This window comes from Mytilus edulis, chromosome 6 (genome assembly GCF_963676685.1).
Source record: "Mytilus edulis chromosome 6, xbMytEdul2.2, whole genome shotgun sequence".
NCBI lineage: Eukaryota > Metazoa > Mollusca > Bivalvia > Mytilida > Mytilidae > Mytilus > Mytilus edulis.
In genome coordinates, this window is record NC_092349.1 from 21,052,742 (window position 1) to 21,073,793 (window position 21,052).

The 21,052-nt window shown below is 33.1% G+C and overlaps 2 long non-coding RNA genes across 2 annotated transcripts; one reads left to right on the forward strand and one right to left on the reverse strand.

The window, feature by feature from the left end:
* Positions 1–6,246: 6,246 nt before the first annotated feature.
* On the reverse strand, positions 6,247–7,862 carry LOC139526016 (uncharacterized). The gene is made up of 3 exons (XR_011665085.1): positions 7,756–7,862; positions 6,998–7,099; positions 6,247–6,342 (listed from the first exon to the last, which is right to left on the reverse strand). It is a non-coding gene; the product is annotated as an uncharacterized lncRNA (long non-coding RNA).
* Positions 7,863–18,490: 10,628 nt separating this feature from the next.
* Positions 18,491–19,941, forward strand: LOC139527346 (uncharacterized). Its single transcript, XR_011665331.1, has 3 exons — positions 18,491–18,700; positions 19,332–19,435; positions 19,818–19,941. It is a non-coding gene; the product is annotated as an uncharacterized lncRNA (long non-coding RNA).
* Positions 19,942–21,052: the final 1,111 nt, after the last annotated feature.

Here is a 21,052-nt window from a genome sequence, read left to right on the forward strand (position 1 = left end):
GATGAATGGTTCCACCAGAGAGCAATGAGGATAACAGCATCATATGCAAAGTATGTGTCCACACTAGAGAAAGAATCTTCAGTGTTTAATAAACTGAAGAAAACTATGTATAAAAATATTCCGATGAAAACAAGAGCTATGGCTTATGAAATCGAGCATGAGAATGATGCTTTAAAAGATTACGCATCAATGAAGCAAACAAAATTTTCTTTGCTAGAAGTTGCACAATGTGGTTTACATGGTTTATGGGTTCAATCCGAAAAACCAAAGCTTGCTTGTAGTCTAGATGGATAAGTGAGGAATGTTTCTATTAATGGAGAAGATGATTTTGGTTTGGTGGAATGAAAAAGTCCACTTATGCTTTCAAAGTGTTCCGTAACTGAAGTATTGTTTTGAACAATGTTTAACCCCGCCGCAATTTTGCGCCTGTCCCAAGTCAGGACCCTCTGGCCTTTGAGAGTCTTGTATGATTTTTAATTTAATTTTAGTTTCTTGTGTATGATTCGGAGTTTAGTATGACGTCAATTATTACTGCACTAGTATAAATATTTGTTTAGGGACCAGATGAAAGACGCCTCCGGGTACGAGTTTCTCGCTACGTTGAAGACCCATTGGTGGCCTTTGTCTATAATTGTCTGCTTTATGGTCGAGATATTGTTGCTTTGAATAAATTTTTGAATATCAAATTCATCGATTGACCGTTGTCATTCAATACGGAGGAGATTATAAGGAACCAATTATCCGCCTTTCATTCAGTACTAACATAAAACATGTAATTAAGAATGATAACAATTGTCTGTTTACATACATGTAAAAATCAGAAAGACTACATGTATGATAACATATGATGACATATAGTTAACTAGCAATGTATACTTGAAAAAAAATAATGGTTTTTAATTGTCTTATTGTTGATATGAAACTTACTTCATGCAGAATAAGCTGATTAGCGAAAACTAGCTTCCTATCCTTTAATTAGGGACTTTCTGTTTTAAATTTTTCTCTGAGTTCATTTTTTTGTGATTTTTCTTTTTCATATATTGGTATTGTTCTCAAATTTCAGACAGATTGAGAACTTTCAAACAAGGCCAATGAGTTTCCGATTTATCAGCTTATTACATCTCTTGAGACACCAACCCTGTACCCCTTTAATATCTCAAATTATACATAACGCTGCTGTATGTCCATCAAGGAAAATTAGCAAAGGAATTGAACTTAAAATGAATGATAAAATAAAACAAAATTGTTGCTATCTGTCGACAAAAAAATTATACTAGAATTTGTAACATCTTCCTTCTTTAAGAATTCCTACACGAAACCCACACAAAGGAAGAAAACAAAGTATTTTCTCAAGTTGAAGATTTTTTTTAAAACAAGGAAACATTGTCAGGATGTATTGTTAAAACTATTGTTCAATTAAACAAAGAAAGAAATGTATCCATTGCAAAAATGTGACTGAATACGTGAATAAAGAACAATATCGTTTAGGTCCTTTTAACGTGATGAAATTTCGGCTTTACAATTACATTGTCATGCCCGAGGTATTTTGTATTAAAATGTATAGGTTTGTTTTAAACAAGAGTGCACACACTGAAATGTCTCGCCTTCTTTACTAATCATTGATATTATGTTGATAGTCCTAAGTATAAAACTTTATTACAACTGTCACATAAACTTAACATTAACAAAGATAGCTAAACAAAGACCAATGAACCATGAAAATGAGGTCAAGGTAAGATGAACCATGCCAGGCAGAAATGTACAGCTAACAAAGCTTCCATACAACAAATATAGTTGACCTATTACTTATAGTTTAAGAAAAATAGACCAAAACATAAAAACTTAACACTGTGCAATGAACAGTGCAATTGAGGTCATGGTCAAATAAAACCTGCGGGACTGACATATAGATCATAATATATTTCCATACACCAAATATAGTTGACCTTTGGCATATAATATTAGATAAAAAGACCAAAACTTAAAAACTTAACTTTGACCAGTGAACCATGAAAATGAGACAAGGTCAGATGACATCTGTCCGCTAGACATGTACACCTTACAATCATTCCATACAACAAATATAGTAGACCTATTGCATAAAGTATGAGAAAAATAGACCAGAACACAAAAACTTAACTATAACCACTGAACCATGAAAATGAGGTCAAGGTCAGATGACACCTGCCAGTTGGACATGTACACCTTCCAGTCCTTCCATACACCAAATATACTAGCCCTATTGCTTCTAGTATCTGAGATATGGACTTGACCACCAAAACTTAACCTTGTTCACTGATCCATGAAATGAGGTCGAGGTCAAGTGAAAACTGTCTGACGGGCATGAGGACCTTGCAAGGTACGCACATACCAAATATATTTATCCTATTACTTATAATAAGAGAGAATTTAACATTACAAAAATTCTGAACTTTTTTTACAAGTGGTCACTGAACCATGAAAATGAGGTCAAGGACATTGGACATGTGACTGACGAAAACTTCGTAACATGAGGCATCTATATACAAAGTACGAAGCATCCAGGTCTTTCACCTTCTAAAATATAAACCTTTTAAGAAGTTAGCGAACGCCGCCGCCGCCGCCGGATCACTATCCCTATGTCGAGCTTTCTGCAACAAAAGTTGCAGGCTCGACAAAAACACGGTTTATTATGGATATTTTTGTTATTTTTTTAATATACTTTATATGATAAGTAATTCAAACTAAACATGCTAAATATGGTATAAATGTCAATATGACAACTCCCCATCAGAGCCCAAAATGAAGTAGAAGATACAAACTATAGATAACTGTTCTGTTTCGTTATCAATCACAATTAAAGTGCAAACCGCATTGCAAGCTATAATGGAAATGAATGGATCTGAAGTTACCATTGCGTTGGTTATGTAAACAATACACAATTATTCTTTCGAAAAACTAAGGATTTTCTTATCCCAGGCATAGATTACCTTAGCCGTATTTGGCACAACTTTTTGAATTTTTGATCCTCAATGCTCTTCAACTTTGTACTAGTTTGGCTTTATAAATATTTTGATATGAGCGTCACTGATGAGCCTTATGAAGACGAAACGCGCGTCTGGCGTACTAAATTATAATCCTGGTACCTTTGATAACTATTCCTTAGGCTAAGAAGATAACTTGATACATTTTTGTTCTTTTGCCGAATTAGTTTATATAAAAATCATGTTGAAATAAAAAGGTTAAAACATAATAAAACATAAAGCAAAAAGCAAGAATTTGGATATTTAAATCATTTTGGGTTTTTTTTACAATGCGTTGTTTTGGTTACTTCTTACATATTAAGGTGGTACCTAAACACTACAGGGAGACAACTCTGTAAAATCAGCAGAACGTTTTAATGACGTTGTGTTGTTAAGGGAATATTAAACTTCTCAATGATCAAAATAAGTTTTTGTCAAACTACTATATAACCAGTGTAATTTTTCTGAATAAACGGTTAGTTCAATTTTTTTGAAATTTTTATATATTTGTCAAAGGGTCAAAGTAAATACTTTGTCAAATTTTAAGAAAATTAAACGAGCCAAATTAATTTTAGTTAAAGTGTTGGGTACCACCTTAAGGCGAAGTGTACGTAAAATAACTACTCAACAGATGTTTTTTTTTAAATTTTACATGTGGATTCTGCTTGTAAAAATAAAAAATGTATTGTTACGAAAAATCAAGGTTCGTGATCCCCAGTTTTTATATTGAAATTTGAAATTACTTTGACCGAAAAGTCCTTTACAGAATTAAGCTTACGAAACACATTTATCAACGAAAATTTTGGAACTCTAACTGCCTTATCGAATGAAGTGGATGTAAGCAATTATAAAAGGATACCATAAGGCCATGAACAATGAAAAAAATCCCTTACGTTTCGTCGGTTATAAAAGGCCCAGACATAGTAACATCATTTACGCTACAAGATTTCATTCAAATAATATATTATGTGGTCAATTCTGGTTTGATTTTAACGAGTATCATACGACAACAAGCAGAATTGTCACTAGTTTATTTGTTTATCCTTAATTTCTGTTGAAATGAATACGAGCGATATTATGTACCCGGCCCCTCCTGCATTCAGACTAACACACAATATAAGACTGTGATACTAAAATTTCTGATTGGAGTCTGAATTTCTTAGAAATTTTGAGATAACACAGGAATACTTGTTTGGGTTCATGATCATAGATAGACCGCACAAAGTCCATGAAATGGTGATTTCTGTTTCATGCGCCCATTTCCCGTTCTGATAGTAAGGGAGATAACTTGCGCAACTAACGACGCACGTTTTGTATCCCGATTTCCGCTAGAGTCGTGCAATTACGTCTACTTCGCCTTAATAGTAATGATACATTCCATGATAATTCACATAAGTAATACAAAGACATCTACAGATTACTTTTTAACCTGTCAGATAATCCGTCAAAATAATAAATGTCTATAGTAACAATGTCATTCGCTTTAGAGAACTATTGACCGTATTGATGCATTGTTAAGATCACCCTTAAAAACCCATTTTATGAATGGAATTTTGCAAACAGATATGTTTCATTGAATAACCAACAAAAAAATCACCTAAATGTATGAATGTGATGTTTAAAACTGATTAAATCTAAACTTTACAATAGTCTTGTCATGTTTACTGGTTTTTTGTAACAACGTCAGGGCAAAATAACCGGTTTGTTCTAATGCATTCAAATATTCATTGCATTTGTACTTTACACTATTTTTTGTTATTTTGAAAAAGGTTAAAATATTGAACAATACTGCGCTTCAAATGGCTGTCAATGAGTCATCGTTTTTTTTTATGCTCCACTGTTCATTCGAACTTAATAAGACTATGAAAATGTTTAAACTTTAGTTAATGCCTGTTCAAAATATTTTTTGAAATGTGAATTCATAACGAAAAAAAAATGAGCATTATAACGTAACCATGTTAACCTAATGTTACTATTTCATCCAACCAATTTGATGATATTGATGTAGTATTAATTTAAAAAGGTTGTAACCACTCAGTGAAAATAAAATGTAGTGCATATTTCGAAAACTTGATGAAAACGAAGACTTGAGGCTAGGTATACGTATTCGATTCAGTACAAACTATACGGCAGGTTGTTTCCGGTCTGTTTCTATATTGTTACTTTTGTTTTGTATCTGACTTGTACGACGTTTAAAGAAAGAAGTAGTACATTCTGCCTTTAAAAGAAGTATATAAACTTAACATTTTAGAAACTACCAGTTGATGTAAGTTAGAAATATTTTAACTTTCCTTCAGCAGAGAAAATTTTGAAAAAAAATCAAGAGTCTAATAATTTTATGCAAAAGAACAATTTCAAGTGAAAGATGATCGAATGTTGTACACATTTGATATTTTTTTAAATGCAACTTCGCAAGTATGTAATGTATGAAAACGATTTCAGAAGTAAGCAAGCTAACAGTTGATTTTTATTGTGAAAAAACGGAAAAAGGGGGTGGGGGAGTGTAAAAAAATAAAATTCAAAATAAATACGCTTTTTTTATTGAAATGTCCCATTCCTACCCTCCATTCTCCTTTAAAAAAAATCGTAAAACATTATACGTCTGTTGCAGAATATCTAAATCAAAACATACGAATTCAAATTATTTAAATTGAATAACAATATACATGTATAAAACAGCTCGTTATATAAGTGAATGAAATGTTATGAACAAATTTATTTTTTTGTTTTGTTTTTAGATATAGAGGCATATATGTTTTATTGAAATTTTTTGGCCATGATAATATAATAAGTTTTTATATGTCTTTGATAGTGTTGATCAGAATTAAAACGTGTTACTGTATCGATCGAATCGCAGCTTATATCGATGCCACTGCTGGTAGAGTTTGAATTCTCCGAGGTTATCACCAGCCAAGACGTCAGCACTTATGTGTTGACTGGAGTTATCATTGAAAAGCATTCTATTTGAAAAAGAATAATTCCATTATTTTCGACTTTTTCGACTTTTTCAATTTGTATGACCACACTTTTACAACACATTTATTTGATGATCACATCAAAAAACACAACAACAAAAAACATCCCCACTAATAACACAGTATAAAACATTGATTGGAAACCATTTAAATATAACTTACGTGTCTACGTGTCACAAGTCAAGAAATTAGAAAGTTTAACACATGTCTTCACCGAATTAACAAAGGTTAACAATTCTCCTGGAAAAAACTATATTCCATACCTTATTCGTTTCATTTGGATTTATATCCGTTTTCTCTAATAACAACTTGACTACGTTAAGATGTCCACCTTCAGTAGCACAATGTAAGGGGTTATCGCCGGACTGAAAAATTGATTGAAATTTTGACAGAATAGTATAAATATATAAAATCAAAGCACTGTAAGCGCTAAAAGCAGTTCAGCAAAAACCAAGGCAAATGTTATGATGAAAGCTGTGGCAGTGTAGCTTTAATTGTTTATCACAGCATGCTATACCTCAAGTATCAGATTTGTTTCTGGTATATTTGCTGCACTGTCCTTCACACTTTTCTATAACAATATATCGTTTGTTTTCAAGGAGCAATGTCATTATAATTATGATGTTCCACAGTGGTGTATAGTTTTATTCCAATATGTAATAATTAGGCTTTTCATATGCTACAATAGAATTTTTAGTAGGATCAGCAGGTGACACTCAGTCAACAAACTGATTTGATAATACTTGGAGCAATCTGAGGTTTAAAAAGAATAATTCTTTTATTTTCTCCTTTTTCGACAATTTCTATTTCTTTGACCATTTTTTTGAAAATACTTATTTGGTGATAGCATCAAGGATCACAACAGGAAAAAAAACACCATCAGCTGATAACACAACATGATACATTGATTTGAAAATCATTCTCACATAATTTTCACTTACGGATAAACGTGACACAATTCAAGAAATATTGAATGTCTTAACAAAGATAAACAATCCTGGGAAGAACTATATTTCTTACCTTATTCATTTCATTTGGATTGATGTCGGTTCTCTCTAATAGCAAGTGGACTGCTTCGAGATTTCCTGCTTTCGCAGCTAAGTGTAAGGGAGTGTTCCCGGACTAAAATATATAGATTGATTTTTTTACAGCATTATACGAAAATATGGATTAAAAACTTTTTTGAAACAATTTGATTATGCAAAAAAAACATCAGCCTGAGCCGACAAACGTCGATTACTTATAAATCTTTCTTCTTGATTCACAATTTTTTTACTTTTTTTTAAGTTTCTTTTTTTAACATAATGCAATAAGTTTTTATAAAATACAGGTGTTTTTCTTATATTGACTCATTGGCAATCGTACCACATCTTCTTTTTTATATCAACACAAGAGGCGCTTCCGTTTTCTTTCATCGTGCTATTTTTGTTGTTAGTCAACTACTTTTCTGCATAAAACATTAAATGAATTCTATTTGGTTTGAAGATTTTCTATTGTTCTTTCTTTTTTTCAACGTTTTCCTTTTTATGACCATAACTTTAAGACATTGTTTTTCTTCACATTTATTTGATGATGGCATAAAGGAACATTAATAAGCATCCCCAACAGCAGAGAACACAAATATTATATATTTATTGAAAAACATTCTCACTAATTAGTTTAACCTGAATTAAATAGAGATAAACGGAATACAGTTCAAGAAATATTGAATTTTAATTGATGTCTTCATCGATTTAACAAAGGTTATCAATCCTCATGGTAAGAACTTTATTCCATACCTTATTCGTTTCACCTGGATCGATATCTTTTCTCTCTAATAATAATTGGACTATGCTAATTGGATGCCCACATAAAACAGCAATATGTAAGGGAGTGTTACCAAACTGAAATAGAAAGGTTGAAATTTTAATGGTAATTATACAAAAAAGAAATGAAAAACTTTATAAAAATAATTTGAATATGAAAACACACCTGATAATATTAGCAAATAATAAGCAATAAACAGGCAAGTGTGTTTTTTTTTTTGCTTTTTTTTGCTTAATATTAGATTTGGGTGTTAAGTTATTTAGTTTCACAAATTACTACTACAATTCGGTTTTAATCAACCTAAGATTTGAAAATATCAATTGATAATTATATTTTATAAACCAACATGTGATCAAATTTATCATTTGTCATAAAAGTGCTTTGTTGGTTATCGTTCTCAATCATGTGTATGTTTATTCGTGTTTTCTTTGCACTGAAAGATCTGCGATGATAACTTTAGTTCTTGTGAGGTTAGCTTTTATGAATTCTCATGAATGCATTGTAACTTATCACGTCTAAAAGTATTTATACAGTTACTTCATAGGAAAACAAAAGAAGTTAGCAGTATCCTTTAACTTCATTTTCCACTGTATTGATGATGTTCTATCATGATCTAAACAACTGAAAATGTTGTGACTATGTTGAATGTTTCTATAACATTGAACTTTAGATAAAGGTCACAACAGAAACAGTAAAATCTGATCATATATCGACTAACATCTAGAAATTGACAATGCGTTTCGGTTGAAAACATAACTTTACGACAAAAGAGATGAATTCAGCTTCGCAGTTGGGAACTTTACATTTCTACGTAGCAACATTCCAGCAGCTCCTGCATAAGGAGTAAATATCTCCCATTTGATACAACTTCGTATTTCATATCATGATTTCATTGGTAGAGGGTTGCTGCTCATAAATTAGCTATTAAGGTTCCAAGTGGTGAAGTAGAAATCATTCCTTCGTAGAATTTAAGGACACCATCACGAGTCGGTTAACCGTTATATGAAATATCTGTTTCACAGATGACGACAAATATGTCCGAATTGTGGTATACAATCCCGTTCCCTTTCCCTAAAATGAACCTACCGATTTCGACTTTTTCGACGGGTTTGAACTAACATTACTAACAAAAAGGGAGCCACATGTGGTGCATTATATGCTTACCTTTCCGAAGCACCCCCAGTTTAAGTGATGTTCGTGTTTCTCAGTCTTCAGTTTTATATGCTGTGTTTTGTGTGATTTTGTTTATCTGTTGGTTCAATCTTTTTTAGCAATGGCGCTGTCAGTATATTTCCAACTTATGAGTTTGAAAGTTCCTTTGGTATCTTTTCACCTCTTTTTTTACCTTAAGATGTTTCTGTTTGTGCATTATCGATGAATGTTTATTTGCAAAACCGCTTGAGACACAGGAAATTACTTAGTATTATTTTGTATACGTGTTTTAACGGATAAAGGTCTAGTCATTAGCAAAAGAAGTACAATTTCTAGTTAAATATTGGGTTTGAACAAACATGATACAGCTTTATAGAAATAAAAAAAAATGTATTTTCCTAAGATATTGAACTCAAAGTCAAATTCAGAAAAGGAAGTCCATAAAACCAAACGCTCGACAAAATCAACCAACAAATGGAAAGTAAATGTCATATTCTTGACTGTGTACAGATATTTTCCAACGTAAAGGGTGGTTTTGCCCTGGTTTTTAGAGCTAGCTAAACCTCTGGTTTGTATGTAGTTGATTATAGTTTCCTGGTATTGTCAAAACTTTTCAGCAACCCATACCGACATTATTCGTTTATGTGACAATGAGTTGGAGGCTGCAGCATAAATTGTGTAACCATACGTCATGAATATGCAACAAAACTAACTTAAAACAATAAAAAAACAAACTTGTAGAAATATCATTGACTAGGGGTTTATCAGGGGGAAGGTAACCTGCAAAACATGTTTATAATTTGCTTGTTCTATGTTACTGAGAATGTCCAAAAATCATTCTGGTACAGGATTGTGTAAATGTTCGCTAACGTCGCCAACGTCGCCAACATTTACGAAATCATTTATGTTCGCCAACGTCGCCAACATTTACGAACTCATTAATGTTCGCCAACATCGCCAACATTTACAAACTCATTAATGTTCGCCAACGTCGCCACCGTCGCCAACATTTACGAACTCATTACTGTTTGCCAACGTCGCCAACATTTATGAAATCGATACTGTTCGCCAACGTCGCAAACGTTGCCAACATTTATGAAATCAATACTGTTCGCCAACGTCGCCAACATTTACAAACTCATTACTGTTCGCCAACGCCGCCAACGTCGCCAACATTTACGAACTCATTACTGTTCGCCAACGTCGCCAACGTCGCCAACATTTATGAAATCAATACTGTTCGCCAACGCCGCCAACGTCGCCAACATTTATGAAATCAATACTGTTCGCCAACGTCGCCAACATTTGTAAACTCATTACTGTTCGCCAACGTCGCCAACGCCGCCAACATTTACAAAATCATTGCTGTTCGCCAACGTCGCCAACGTCACCAACATTTATGCAATCAATACTGTTCGACAACGTCGCCAACATTTACAAACTCATTACTGTTCGTCAACGTCGCCAACGTCATCAACATTTACGAAATCATTACTAATGACTGTTCGCCAATGTCACCAACTTTAGGAAATCATTATTGTTCGCCAACATTGCCAATATTTATGTAGTCATAACTATTCGCAAACATTTACGAATTAATACTGTTCGCTTAGGTTGCCAACATTCAGGAAAACATTACTGTTCGCCAGTGTCACTATCATTGCCAACCTTTACGAAACCTGTACTGTTCACTAACATTTACTGTTCGCCAAGTGTGCGCCAACTTCGCCATTTTTTTAGAATTATTAATGTTCGTCAACCTTAACATAATAATATTGATCAAATTCGGCAACATTGTTTAATATGTAATGTTCGCCAATTTACCGAAGTTTACCAACTTCCAAGTTCGCCAACATTTATTTTGGTATGTTTTATTCACCAACATTTCCAACATTATTTTTTATTTACTGTTTGCACAGTTTGCAAAAAAATATTTTTTATGTTTTGTTTAGCATGTTTGTAAGCATTAAATTTAGATATAAATATATTAATTTCAATACTCATAGAAGAAGACCCTATATTAATACAGAACGAATAACAATGAGATGAAGAACAACGATCAAGAGTTGTTGACGTATTTCTAAACTATGTTGAAGTCCTTCCTTTAATCACAAAGTGATTAAAAATTAATCTAGAGTTGTCTTTATTTATCTGTTGTTTTACAGAAATTCACAAATACCAAAATTAAAATGATACAGACTTTCTGTATATTATACTCATTTGTGTAGAGGTTCCATCGTCTGTTTTTCATTTATAACTTTTACAACTAATACAAAAACCATCCTTTGAATTAAACATACATTTTATTACACCAACTTGTATTTACATTTTCATGACTAGAATATACAATTTTGACTTTGTGGCATTACTTTGGCTACAGAGTATTCTATAATATTTTGTTGAGGCTCCAGGGTGAATACCAATTACCTATACACAATGGCTATCAGCTGACTTATGTTGACATAGTGTCATAAAACCCCTGGTAGTTAAACACGGTTACACCACCACCTACCATGGGGAGTGACCGGGGAAAACACTCGTATTACCAATGCTCCAGTTATTAGTGCCCCACCTGTTGGCAGGTGTAGGCCTCCCCTCTATAAGATGAGGTGGAGGAGGTCCCTGAGTTACCCATCTGTAGACCCCACCGTTACCACTAACCACATTTTCCAAACCTGCAAATTGTAGAACTTGCCAGGCCCAGAGCAAGGGCCGAGTGAAATAATCCCCCAATCACTACCAGTCTCCCTGAACCGCTACATGAGAGCCCCAGTCAGCTACCAAATCTGCCTGGGGTTCTCACCTCCACAAAATTTTCATTATTGAATCATTGGAAAAGTTGATTTTGTTGTGCGTAGGAAAGACTCAATCCCCCCTTGTATATTATTTAAGAAAACCTGATTTCCAGTTTGTGACAAATGAGTTCCATCTGTTCTGTATAAAGACACTTCACTTGCCCTAATGTTCTCATGTAATATAGCTTTCCCCCCGTTTTCTATTACAAAGTTTTTGACCACTGAATTCACTCTTTTTCTCTTCTGTTCGATTATTGCACCCGCATTTAAGGGGGCAAAATGCCAGTATCTGCGCTGTAGCATTGAAGACCATATTATAATAACATTTTAAAATAAAGCCTTGTAACGTAGGATAGAACATTTTTTCGATTAAAGCCTTCCCTGTCAATTCTAAATCTGTCAAATCATTAGCTCCACAGTGAATAACAATAAAATGAGGAGAAGGTAAAAAATTTCTTTTTGCGTCCAGTAGGGAGTCCAAATCTTTAATCTGTAAACCAGGTTGCCCAATCCAGTATGTTGTTACACCTTTTGATCCCAGTCCCAGGTTGTTCCTACCATATTTCTTCGCCTCTACGTTGGCCCAATGAACAAGGGAACTTCCAACAATCCATAAAATCTTGAGACCTGTTAAAACCTGTAGCTTGTTAGCCTTTTGAAACTAGAAAAATTGTAACCTAATATAGCGAGAATAAGCATGCGATTTCCATCTGCCTAATCTCATAATTACCTCCTCTGAGACCAACTGCCTGGCTAGTTCCGTGGCTCCCCCAATTCTAAAACTATGTGACCTAAAATGACCTTTACTCATATGAAGAAAATGTAAAGCTTTTTCCAGTACACTACTGAATTGGCATCTAGTTAAAGGCATACCAGTATAATGGATAAACAAATCTGTATTGTTACAGGTAGGTCGTACCTTTAAATATTCGTTAATGAGTCGTATCGGACAGTAGTTTTTTTCTGTTCTCAGGTATCAAAAAAGTAACAGACTTTCCCTTTTGGTCAGTTTTTGACCACCTTACTCTTAGCTCCAGGACTTTTCTCCTAACTAAAATATCAGAAATTGTTAAGTTGGAGCCATTGATAACAGACTTGGATTTTGAAGTAGTGATTTCTCCTTCTCTCAGCAAACCAAAGAAGGCAACAGAAAAAACTGCTGAAAATAAAGCAGCTTCATATTTACTCTTACATACTTTATCTAAACAACTTATCATATCTGATAACAATTGCACTGTAATTGGTGCTCTAATGTCATTACGTTTTCCTCCTTGAATTCTTTTTATTCCTTGTAATGCCTTTCCGATTATAAAGAATTTTGTAGTATCCTGTATCCCTTGAATTTTATGATGGTATGAAACTCCTGATATATAAGATGATATGGTCCCCCCCCCGAAAGACCCTGTACTGACAAAAAAGCTATAAAATTTAGCAAATTATTGACTGGCACCGGCCAATCCTGTTTCAATTTGTAAGATGATCTAAAAGTACAAAGTTTTGACAGAGCCAAATTGTATGATTTTTGTGTGTTTTTGGACACACCTTGATTGACAATATAATCAGCCACCTGACTTAAATGTTCCAGATCTGTGTTGGAATTTTGGTTGGCCACTGGTCTGCTTCTGAAGCTAGGCTTCTGAACTTCCCCCACTGAGAACGAGAAAGACAATCAGCAATTTTGTTTTGTTTTGGAGGGATATAAATTGCCTTAACTAATGTATTATTTTTTAAGTTCATTAAAACCATCTGTCTTACTAAAGTCATAACTCTACTTGATTTGCTAGTTTTCATATTTATGATTTGAACAACCGCCTGATTATCAACATGAAAAATAACATTTTTGTTAACAAAATAGGATTCCCACGACATAAGAGCAGCTACAACTGGAAACAACTCTAACAATGTCATATCTCTGGTGATTCCAGTCTCAACCCAATGTTTTGGCCATATGCCTTGAGCCCACTGACCTGCAAAATAGATCCCATACCCGCCTTTGGACCCCCCTGCACTATCAGTGAACAACTCTAATTTTTCATTTGAAACCCATACATTGTCTGTTATTACAGTGACACCATTGTAAAGTTTTAAAAAGTCTAACCAAACTTCTAAATCTGCTTTTATCTGCTTGTTTACTCGAATTTTGTAATACGATTTTCTTACCCCGATTGTTGAATTTAGGAGTCTGCGACAGAAGGTGCGGCCTGGAGCAACTACCTTACACGCAAAATTCAGGAGCCCAAGAAGGGATTGCATATCTTTAAGAGTTATTTTAGAACTGTCCAAAGTATCTCTGATTTTTTGTGAAAGTTTGACAAGTTTTTCATTTGGAAGTCGCATGATTAAATTCTGTGTATCAAATTCTATACCCAAAAACATAAGTCATGTAGTCGGCAAAGTAGTCTTGTCACTAGCAAGAGGAATACCTATTTTGTTGCATACCTCTTGGAATAACTTCAAAGTATTGCCAACTTTTGATGTTTGGCTCGACTCTACAAAAAGAAAATCATCTAAATATTGGAGTATATCATCATTTCCGCTTTTTAGCTGTATTATCCAATGCAAAGCTTTTGCAAATTTCTCCCATAGGGCACAACTTATTGAGGACCCCATAGGCAGCATTTTATTAAGATAATATTCACTCTGAAATTTTATCCCCAACAAGTCAAAATCGTGCGGGGCAATTGGCAACAAACGAAAAGCCGCTTTTACGTCACACTGACTTAATCGGGCAAATGTTTTGTGTCTATTAATCAAACATGCTGCTTCGTCCACTGAACCGTACTGCACTGAACAATGATCTTTATCAATAAAATCATTTATTGAATTATTCTCAGGATAGGATAAATGTTGAATAAGTCTGAAATCCCTATCATTTTTTGGAACTAGCCCCATTGGTGATACCTGAAGTGTGGGAAAAGGTGGGTATTTGAAAGGGCCAGCAATGCGACAAAGTTTAACTTCCTTCATTAATTTTTCTTTAAAAATTTTGGGTAGCTTTAATGCACTTTTTAAATTGGAACTCTCCCTTGGTTCCCTAGAGCCAAAATATTTTAATGAAAAACCGTATTTGAAACCAAATATAATTTCATGTGCTACATTGTTAAGTGGGTAGAATTCTAAATAATTTTCCAAGACTGATACTTTTATAGGAGTATTTCCCAATGAATAAAAATTAATACTTTTTGTTACTTCTTCCTTGGGCCCGGTTATTACATTGGGCCTTTCTGTGTTTGCCACTGCATATTTCACAGATGTGTTTAAACCTACAACGAGGGAAGTAGGGACAGTCCTTACCATTATTATAGTATTTACATGACATATTTACACTTCCACTAGTTACCTGTGATTGTTCTATTGTTTGAAAGTGTAGCTGCATTTCATTTATAATTACCACGATTTTGTGTATTTGTTCTATAACCCTGTGATTGAACTGACACACTGTTATGTACTGTGGGAGATGTGATGTGTAATAGCCAATATTCACCGTGTATATTTCCCCAAGATAAATTTGGATTCTTTTCTATGTTTAGCCTAAATTGCTCGTCATAGGTGGCCCAGTTTTCTGACCTTGTTGCCGCTAATCTTATATCGCGCATATATTTTAACAATTCCTGTGCACGTGTGCTGTATTTCTCAATGTATATATATACATTGAAATTTTGACAATTTTCATTATTGACTTATAGTTCCTTATAGATTGGAAATTTGCACTTTATGTTGTTTTTATGCAATTTACTAATGAATTGTTAAGCCAATGCTTTTATTATGTTTATTAATTTTGATATGCTTTAACCATGGTTACTGCATTACAAAATCGTGATTAATTTAAATATTTGTAATATATTTATTTTTCTGTTTAAGAGTTATGGTACATGTACTTTATAAATATGAAAATAGGCATAGAATGTTGATGGTTATAAACGCCTGAAAACGTGAAACCCAATTTGATGTTAATTGAATTTCAAAACTTAATTCTAGTTACCTTTTAATGTATTACAATGTACCTTAAAATTTGTCATAAATGTACATGTACCTAGATAAAAACTCTAATAAAGAAAAGTGATGAGTAAGAATAGTTAATTTCCGGACATAACTTTAGTTTAAGTGAATGGATCTGTATGAAATTTAAACTCAAGGATGTAAACTTGAGAAGGAAAGTTGGAATTGATTTTTGGGGTAATGGTCCCAATAGTTTAGGAATTAAGGTCCTAAAAAGGGGTCCAAATAAGCATTTTATAGTTTCCAGACAATAACCTGCGTGTAAGTTTATGGATCTTTCTGAAATTGAACCACAAGGTTCCATACCAAAAAAGGAAGTTTGGAATTGATTTTGGGGGTTATGGCCCTAACTGTTTAGGAATTAGGGGACTAAACCAATACTTTTCTAATTCTTTGTATAAATTTCTTATTTTTTTTTACCAACTTCAACAGGGTTTTATTTTTGAATTCTTGGGGTTCTTTAATATGCTGAATCTTACCATGTATTATATTTTTGAATTTTGGGCCCCATTTTGAGGACCAAAGGGTACAAAATTAAACTTTGTTTGATTTTAATAAAAAAATGAATTATTGGGGTTCTTTGATATGCCCAATCTAACTCTGTATTTAGATTTTTAATTTTTGGAACCGTTTTCAAATTGGTCTACATTATGGTCCATAGGGTCCAAAATTAAACTTAGTTTGATTTCCTCAAAAATTGAATTCCTGGTGTACTTGATATGCCGAATCTAACTGTGTAATATTTTTTTTTTTTATTTTGGGTCCGGTTTCTAAATTCCTTTACATTAAGGTTCAAAGGGTCAAATATTAAACTTAGTGTGATTTTAACAAAAATTGATTTTTGGGGGTTCTTTGATATCCTGAATATAAACATGATAAACATGTATTTAGATTTTTGATTATGGGCCAAGTTTTGAAGATTGTCTAATTTGGGGTACAAAGTTAAACTTTGTTTGATTTTAACAAAAATTGAGTTCTTTGGGTTCTTTGATATGATGATTCTCACCACGTATTTACATTTTGATATTTGGGTCCCGTTATGAAGTTGGTCCTCATTGAGGTTAAAAGGGTACAAAATCTAACTTTTGTTTGATTTATGAAAAATTTAATTATTGGGTGTTTTTGATATGCTGAATCTAACCATGTATTTAGATTTTGGATATTGGACTATAATAGGAAAATTTAAAAGTTTTAAGTTCTTAGGCCACATTTATTCTGTGTCAGAAACCTATGCTGAGTCAATTATTTAATCACAATCCAAATTAAGAGTTGTATCAAGCTTGAATGTTGTGTCCGTACTTGCCCCTTCTGTTCAGGGTACTACCTTTGCGGCTGTGTCAAGCTGCGCACTATAGGAATATTGCCATGGTGATTTTCCCCATATATATGCATTTTTGGGGAAAACTTGGTGGGATTAAAAAATGTAAACGGCAACACATATCAGTAAGACCATTTAAAATAATTTGTATGCCCCATTCATGGGCATTATGTTTTCTGGGCTGTGGGTTTGTCTGTCCATCTGTTCCGCTTTAGGTTAAAGGTTTATGGTCATTGTATTTTTGGATGGAATTGTATTGCAATCAACCTTTAACTTAAAACACATGTTCCCTATGATATGATCTTTTTAATTTTAATGCCAATTAGAGTTTTGATTTCAATTTCACGGTCCACTGAACTGCAGAACATAGAAAATGATATCTTGTGGAAGTGGGGAATCTATATTCTATGGACACGTTCTTGTTGAGTCATAAATTACATTTTAGATTTATACTATGTAATGAAGATTTGAGAGTGGACATTCGTTTGCCTTTGTTGAAGGTGCAAATTTATATATTTAGGTGTGTGACACAGTTTGTTAAGAGCCTCAAATCAATCCCTCACCCATGAACAGTTCTGATAAAGTTTGAAGTATCTGTTTGTTCCTCCATCGGCATTAGTTTGGTAAATAAATTTTACTCACTGTTTTTGTCATTCGTGAAGATATTTATTTGATGTTTGGTTTTTTATTTTATCAATGCAAGTTACGAAGGAGTTTGAATTTTGTTCCAGTCTAATGATTTTGGGCAGAGTTATGGTCCTTTGACTTTTAAAATTCACTAAAATAATCAGTTTTAAATGCCATGCTTGTTGTACGCCCGTTTAGTCGGAAACCCGGTTGAAATAGAACAAAAGAATCGAAGCTCTTTGTTAGAGAAGGCGATAAATGCTTACTGTAATGTTTACTATAGTGACAAAAAATTAAAAAGTTAATAGAAACAAACAAAATAACAATTTTCTTCTCAATTACGAAGTGTTTTATTTTAAAAACACCATTTGCATAAGTTTTCAATTTATCTAGTACATAGTAAAGCAAAACAATTAGATATCAAGTCGACGACATGGGTATCTTTCACGTTGGATGTAGACAATGCATAACCTCCAATTTTTAAAAAAAATTACCACCGACGGAAAACATATTAATCTATTAGTTCAGTAAATTTCGTGTCTGCCCTTTAATTATGAGACTCATTAAAAAAAATCAAAAAATGGGTAACAATTTGAATCGAAAAGAGAGAATCGAGAGCACCTTTTTATGTTAGGGCGTGTTTGGGTTGAATATTTTGTCTTGATATCGTACAAAGCAAGAATATTTCATACATCGTTTCGCTTCAGATTCTATCATTTTTATATATCAAAGCTACAGGTTGACTTTATAACATAAAAAAAATCACAGTACTAAAAGATGAAACATATGGGTCAAGTGAAATACCTATCTAATTAGTCTCGATTATCCAGACGCTCCATATGCATATGTAGAGTCTGGATCCAATCGGTTCGAATGATTGTAATGTGAGGGCGTGTCCAAATATGCAAACACACGAGTTGGATATTTTCGGAATGTTTCTAGACTTATCGTTCATTTGCGATAAAACTAGATGAAAACAAACGGAGGAAGTAGCAATCACCATGCCTGAAAAATTTGTAAAGCTAGGTAATTATATCTGAAGCTATGTTTTTGTAAATATATACTTTCAAATACTTCATTAATAAGAACTACCTTCTTCTTCTTTATTCTTTCCTCCACTATCTGGAGTACCACTACTTTTGTAGTGTAGCACGGATAAGCAACTGTGTGCATGTGCAGGAATATTTTACAGTGAATATGATCGGTGCCAGGATTATTTCGCCTAAATTAATTGTTCAATATACTGGTGTAAAGGATATAAACACAGCCTGGTGTACCCACCACCAATTTACAACGCAATGGCAGTTGGTCTTATCCAAAATGAGCTAAGGCTGCGATCCCATAAAACTTGAGTGTTATTAAAATAACTTAATGCAAAATCACTTTTGTACAAGTGCAGGAAACTGTTCCATCACCATACTGTATACATGTGTACTCCATTTAAGGCACACATGTTATGTCAATTATACACTTATCAATGTATATTACTTTAAAAGTTCATGCACTGTTTACACTAATATTTTCTACCTCTAAAGAAATAAAACTCTGCATACTCAAGTACGTGCATTACTTTCTTGTAGATACGTCTGTTTGTTATTTACAGTCCCCTTTATCGTTAAACAGTTAAAGTTGCAATTTTGTCATTTATAATTTTCAGATCAATTTTGCACATCTTGGAGAGAAAGTAAAACAAACAATGGAATGTAGCAAAGTGGACATTATTCCTGATGAGTGCTGAATATGAAGATTGTTTGAACGGCGGTATACAACTGCATGTTGCCTTTATTTGATAAATTTACTGATAGGATAAATCTATAATTGTTTATTTTATAAAACTGACTTTGAAATAACCAATAGAATTTCCATAACAACATGTACATGTAGTTTCTTCCATGTTACAAGCTGATTTAATCATTCATAATGTGTTCTAACCACAACCATATTTGGCTATGAGTGAATATAATTTCATTTATTCATAATTTCTATATTCATTATTTTGCAACCCTGCAAATTAAAACAGATCTGGAGACATTGTTCATTGTATACTTATTAAAATTTACTTTTTATAATGATAAATTGTTACTCATAAAATTTTATAGTTTTTTAACTAAATTAATGATTATTCCATTATTGTATTTTCTAGCACTTCTTTTTAACATGATGGAGTTGCGAAAATTTACCACGGTTCTATGGACAACTGAAGGAGAATAATTTCATATGTCAAAGGACAGGAGACTTTCCATGCTTAAAGACTTTAAATGCTAAAATTGTAAGGCTTTAAGAAACTAATGTATATGTATATGGTCTTGTCTTAAGTTTCCATAAAAAAACATTAAGTATAATTTAAGTCTTAACTTTTTTATTTAGACATATTTTTAAGAAAAATATAATGTTTTAACTTTGTTCAATGCATTTTTATAATTTCTTTAATTGGAAGAAATAAAGCACTTAATTTATACACAATAACCTTTAGATTTAAGCTTTTGTATGCACCTTTTTAAGATCATTACATGGAGCTTACACTGTTTGAAGAGATGTGGGTATATGCCAATGAGACAGCAACTCAACTTCAAGAATACCCAAAGGAACATATCAAGATACTTGTTTTAACTGTCTAAGGGCTATTCCAGAAAAAAATGTATGGGGGGGGGGGGGGGGGTTGGAAGGCACATTGTATTAATAATACATGGGTGATGGGTATCAGAGCAACTTTTCACACTATAGTGCGCTATAATTCTCAATTACAATTGTATGGGTGGCGGGTGCTGACAAAAACTGCCTTCCAACCCCCCCCCCCCCCCCCCCCCCCATACATTTTTTTCTGGAATAGCCCTAATCAAACCTAATGCTCCCTACAGTCAAATATCGAACAATTAAAAGATTAAACGCATGCAGTAATTCTTTAAATACATAATGTTTGTCCCCAACTAATAAAGCAGTTGTCTGAACTTGTGTCATATCTTTGTAGGGAAATAAGATGCAGAGAACCATTCATGAAGTGTATACATGAAACTGATATTTACAATGATCTTCAGAGCTATAACTCTAGCCCTTAAGATTACATTACACTACTATTGCTTTCTAATTCTATTATCAACAGTAGAAGAGAAAAGATTCAGGACTAAGAGTGATTTTTGCAATTTACTATGGATGATGACTTAATCAAATTTGGATGCATTGATGAAATTCATACAACGATGACAGTTAATTCTTTGAACAAGAAAAAGCTGTAGATATTTTCAATGGTGCAAAACAAAAAAAGTATGAACTATAAAATGATTAAAACTGTGTTGAATTTTCAATTTTTATAAAAGTTACAACATTTACCTACACGTAAAGAAATATAATAAACCCCAAAGATGCTTTTATTTAGATTGA